Source organism: Pogoniulus pusillus, chromosome 11, assembly GCF_015220805.1.
Source record: "Pogoniulus pusillus isolate bPogPus1 chromosome 11, bPogPus1.pri, whole genome shotgun sequence".
NCBI classification, from domain to species: domain Eukaryota; kingdom Metazoa; phylum Chordata; class Aves; order Piciformes; family Lybiidae; genus Pogoniulus; species Pogoniulus pusillus.
Window position 1 is genome coordinate 23,194,909 of NC_087274.1, and position 6,000 is coordinate 23,200,908.

Below are 6,000 nucleotides of genomic sequence, written 5' to 3' on the forward strand. Positions count from 1 at the left end.
TACTTTAAAGTAGATTATATTATGCCATGTTTACTTCAGAGCAGTTACTTTACAGCCTGAAATGGAGAACATAGTCATGGAGCCTGATAAATTATTTGTTTCGTAATCATGACTTCCAGAGCTACCAGAAAAAGGATATTGATTAAAAAGGTTTTGATCTTAAAAACTTTTTTGCTTTTTTCATCTCTCCTTTGGAAAAAGGATGCCCCCTGGGGCCTTAGGGCACCAAGGATCTTCACTCTGTGCCTGGAAGGCCCCACCCAGTAATGAGTCCAGAAGGAGGATATCTGTATTCTGTTCTTTTCCCACTGGCTAGTAAGTGACTGCTCTGGTAGTTCTAGTATTTCCCAGGAATACAAGTTTTTCAGCTCTGGTTCCAAATGATTGCATTAGCACATGGGGAAAACAGGAATCCTGATTGTGCCCAGCTGGAAATTTACACTTTCCAAATAAAATGTGGCTTTAAAATACCTAGGACCAGCTTAGTTTTGACCTTCCAAAACCTAGAAATGCTTTGAAATGCACCCTAAAGGATGCTTTTGATTACAGTCCTAATGCGAGTGCTATACAAACAGTATTATGAGCCACATACTTTGTGTTTGCCTCTGAAACTTCTGCTTTTCTTTCTTGCTGCTTTGATGTCTCCTCCCTTTGTGTTTTTCAGGTGCTTAGAAGAACCTTAGAGTGAAAACACTAGCCAAAATCTACGACATAAAATGATATTGTTCAATTTACTTCTAACGAGTGCTCTCACATGTGGACTGGAACACAGATGAGCACAGAGTGCTGCAGTTCCCCTGCATATATCATTTGTCTTTGTCAGTGGCTGTAGTGGAATCGTCAGAGAGTTTTCACTGCTGAAAATTTTGTTTCAGCCACCATTAATATTGGCACTATTCAGCACCTTAATTATAAGATCTGTGCTATTTGCTGTTCTCAAAAGCTCTCCCCTCTGAAGATGTGATTAGCCAAAACCTGCCATTAAAGGGGGTCCGCCCTTGGTATTGCAGGAAAATCCTGACACCTTGTAAGTGCCAAGAAATCAGGAGACAAAAAGCATTTGTACCCCTTATTCATAAATTGCATTCCCGATGCGTTCGGATATACCCAGAAGGCTTGTATTAAGTAACAGACTCCTTTATTCTCCTATTCCTCTGCGAATTTTATTTTCTCCTAGCAATAATCCCCTGGGCCGAACGTCCCCGATGCACCAGGGGCAGCAGGTCGGATTCAGAGCAAGCCGGCGGCGTGAAGCCGTTTGTCCACCAGGTGGCAGTGGAAGCCTGAGTCACACGGGGCTGGTCCCGCCGCCTGAGCTGCTCCGCTGCGGCTCCTGTGCCAGCAGTGCCTTCCCACTTGCACATCCCAGGTAATCAGGTTGTGACTCTATCAGCGGGGATAAACCTCGTTACCTTATGTCAGGAAACGATAACGTGTTAGCTGGTTTGCCATCTATATCTTTAACAGACTGGAAGGAAATAATTACTTACCTTCGGGCATCCCTTCCAAACAGAGCAGTGCCACCCTCAGCCAGGATGGCTGTGCCTCAGTCTGGTGGACATGGGGAAGTGTGATGCGGTTAAGTTTACAGTGTGTGTTACCGCCATGTATTTTGTGGCTTTACACCTACCTATCCTCCAGCCAGCTCCCTAGCATTCATGCCACAGTCCTTTGGGAAGTGCTCCAACTGCACAGCAGAGCTCTGCGGGCTCTGGGGACCATTGTTGCTTCCTGGTACTATTTTCTAAAGAAACCCTTAATTGCTCTTACACTTACCGTGAAAGGATGATCAGCACAGTAAGGAGTTTTAACACTTACTGGTAGCCACCTTTTGCCATCTTTTGATTGTGTGATGCCCACCTGCCAACTCACCTGACTTAGGAAATCATTCCCCACAGAACAAATGTCTTGGCTTCTACTTCTGGCAAGGATCTGGAAGTATTGCGCAGCTGCCTGGATTCAGACAGAAAGGGTGAGGATCAGAGACAGCAGGCAAAGCATAAACAGTGAGAAGTTGTCTATGTGCAGAATAACTGAAGTGTGAGTATTTGGAAATTGCAAAACTCAAGTTGCTTAGCTGTACCCTCCTCAGAATGTGAGAGAAATAGGTTAAAATTCAGAAAAGAGGGAAAAAAAAAGGAATCTGAAAGTGGTTCTTTTAACAGTAAGCCAATAAAAAATGGGAAAAGTAGAAAGTATGGATTTTGGTGCTTACAGGTAATTGCCAAGGATATCTTGATATGGAGTTGCACTTTTTGGCTTTGTGGTTTTGGTTGTACAGGTAGAAGCAATCAAACACTACCATCAGCTTTAAAGGTCCTTACAGGTCTGACAATAATAAAGGTATCTATAAAGTGTTAGCAGTCAGATAGTACAACTAATGAGACTCCAGCTTTACTACCCAACTGCATCATTTGTTGGGCTGTTATCCCTATAACTGGTATCACCATGCTATTACCACCTGTGCCCCTGCCAGAAATGCAGCAGCTTGCCTAAACTGAAACAGGTGGTGCACCTCCCTTGTGTTTCAACAGGGATTTTACTGCTATAGCACTTTCAACTCTGTTCCCTTCCAAGAGGAACTGAACTAAATGTACATGTGTTTATTTACGTGTCAGTTACTCTGTGAAAGCTTACTGCTCCCTGTGTTTCCTGAGTGCAGAGCAGCTGGCAACCACAAGTGCTACTCTTGTTTATCACAAATGTATTAACTACTTGGCTCTACTGGGACTGTCAGTGGCCTTACAGTTTGTCTTGTAATAGACAGCTGTTAAAATACAGTTCACCCCCCTCCAAAAAAAATATCTAAAACAACTGGACTTAGGGTGTAAAAACAATTGTTCTCCAAGTATTGTAATACTCTGGTACTAGCAGTGTCTTGGTAACTGGGTTTTAAGTAATCTAAATGAGTTATGTACATTGGACAAGGGTGCTGAAGACAGGCCTGTTGTTAGATTTGTAAAAGTCACCCTCCTGTAGCTGCCTGTATACAGGTACCCACAGACTCATGCAGAAATGTCTTTAAAAGTTGGTTTTCAGTTACCAGCAGAGCTGGACATTGGTGTTCACTAGAGTTTGTGTTTACAATGTAGGTTGGGTTGGTTAGACTACTGAAGAAACATGTGAACCCTGTTTGCTATCCATCTGTAGCCAATATCATCATTTGTGCCCGACTCAAGTGTCATTTTCCCAAATGAGAGGAGAAGTAAGCTTGATCAGGATGAGATGTCTTCATACAAATGGAACTGCTGTTGCACTGTGCTGTTCCGTGGGCATGGTGATGCTGTTGTTTTAAATACAAAATGATGTCCTAAACTGACATAGTTGTAGCCTGAGCAAAGCTCATATTTTGCATAGGCTTAAAAGTTCTCTGAAATCCCATGAGTTAATATGCTGGTTCTCTAGAGAAATATCTTGGGTATGAAAGTAATTAAAAGCATCTACAACTTTTCCCCAAAAAGCAAGTATTAGAGACTTAGATTCCTAAAGCTCAGTATGATCTCATTTAAGAAAGAAATGTCTATCCAGATTAAAAGTTATGCCCCTGCAGAGAGAAGGCAACCAGTCCCTGCTGCTGCTTCTAGAGAGTTTTATATCCATAGCTGCACAGCAGGGTGAGGTTGACAGGACAGGTCTTGACTGAAGTCAAGAAGTGATAGCTACTTCCTTGTCTTTGTGGAGCATTTTCCCTATGCAGCACTCCTTTCTGACTTTCTGGTAGTCGACACTTCTGTATGGTAATTGGAGATAGATGAAAACAAGGGCAGATTACTGGGAAATGACAGAAGTACCCATTTGCTCCTCTCTGTCCAGTGAGCTGCTGCTTTATGTCTTTTGGCTCTGCAAATTCTTGGTTGTTTGGGTTTGTTTTTTTGCCTTTGTCATATTTTTTGTTTAAAGAGCCAGTTTGAGTTCAGGTGAGTTAAATACAATTAGGCAACTGGGAAGGTGCTAAAATGCACCACTTTGGACTTCTTTCTTATGACCTTGAGATTGTCACCAAAGTATTACTGTGAATTAGTCTGGCCATCCCAACACTCTTGAAAAACTGCCCTTTTCTGTCTCTCAAGCCTCAGGTCTGATTTGCTTATCTTAGGGAATTCAGCTTTGTCTATAATGGGAAATGGAGCAGGGAATTGTTAGTTCATCTTTCTCCAGTGCTTTGAAGATGTGAAGTATTTTTGGAAGCTGCTTGGTACACCTGCCCATAGTCTCCTCAGGCAACAGAATCTAGCATTTGCTCTCCACTGCCTGCCCTTAGCCAAGCTTTCAAGGAGCTCTTGCTTCTCTTCTGTTCCCACAGGGCAACTGGATGTCTTTACTGCCAGTTCTGATTGAAGACACCAATTCAAGAATCCGATTTATGGAGAGTCCTGCATGTGTTTGGCAGCTTTCCTCAGCTGCTGTACTTCAGTTCTCAGTGGGAACCCTGTCTTTCTGTTTCTCGCTTGTCATTTTTATTTTCTCTTTTTCATCGTGTTTTCATTTTGATTAATTCTTTTCCAAATGGGCACCACACATTGATTTAAAATGCAAGAGAACTAGGTTTAGATTCCTTATGCCCTCAGCTGCAGTTTCCTAAAGTAATGTAAAATATATTGTTGGCTCTTTCCAATTTTATGAGGCCTTAAATTAGTTGTTTTGGTGAATATATTCTAATATATGCCCACACAAACCCAGAGTAACTCAGTGAATGAAACAGAATTGTGTAACTAATTAATGCCAGAATCTCTGCCATAGTCAATAAATGAAATCCCTACAGCATAAATTAATTCAGATGTAGTGGTGACAATGCTGTGTAGTTTACAGAATACAAATAGTTGGTTTTTAAAGTTCTTAGATCCCTTGCTGAGATGTAGCAGTAATCTGTGCTAGTCAACATCTGTGCTGTCTGGAAGCAGCTGGTCTTGGGTTTCATTTTTTCAGCTAGCAGAGAAGGAATTATTCCTGTGGCACACAGATTCTGTAGGGTTAATACCATTTCTTTGAAGTTACTTCTGATATTGCTTGTTACATCTTTTTGCCATCGTTTTTCAAAGTATCTTCTCTTGCATGGATTGTCAGTTTAAAGGAATGCAAAATGTGCTACCAGGATAGGAAAAACTCTGCTGTTTTTGAGCCATGATAAAGCTCTAATCTTACAAATGAGTGTGATATGCAGTGCAAAAAAAGCTGAATGAAGATTTACTGTTACAGTTCTCAACAGCAGGCAAGCCATGTGTGTAAAACCTTTTCCATTCAGAACATACAACTATTTGTTAATATGTTAATAACAATACAGTTTGCTTTCTAAGAAATATACATTGATAATAATTTTAAATGTGTTAAATGTCATTAATAATGTGTTAAGTGTTAAATGTCAGGGTGCAACTGTTTTGCTTTTAGGACAGGCATAAAATTAATCTGAATATGCATATAACTAGCCTGGAGGTTAAGTTAATGAAGACAGAAGTAAGTACCACATGCAATGTGCAGTACTGAGCTGGAACTGAAATGAGTATTTACATCTTTGCTAGAAAGTAAGCAACAGGAGTGACCTAGGTTAATATGACTGCTGAAGCCAGTATATCTTGCTTCTTGCACTACCTGAGGTGCTCTCATGGAATCACCAATTTCCTACGCTTCCGACTTTAAGTGCTCAGATTAAGAGCAGATCTTGACTAGCTGGCTTCCTTCCTACTGCTTTCCTGAAAAGCCTTTCAGATTTTCCTACTGAAGACTGAGACACCCCAAAATCACTTGGTGCTTCTGGCAATTTCAGTCACTGGATGTTGAAGTGAAAGTGAAATCTTCTCAGAATTCTAGCACGAGTCCTAATCGAATGATAAAGCACAAGCACAAAGATACAGAGTTTTCAATTTACATGTACATTAGGAAATGTTGATTGAATCTCCCCCTCCCCCAGCCTGGACAAGTTCTGTTTGCAAACTGAAATGCAGCAGGATCAATGCCATGTGCAAAAACTTAAATGGCAGCTTTTGAAAAACTGCCTCATTAACC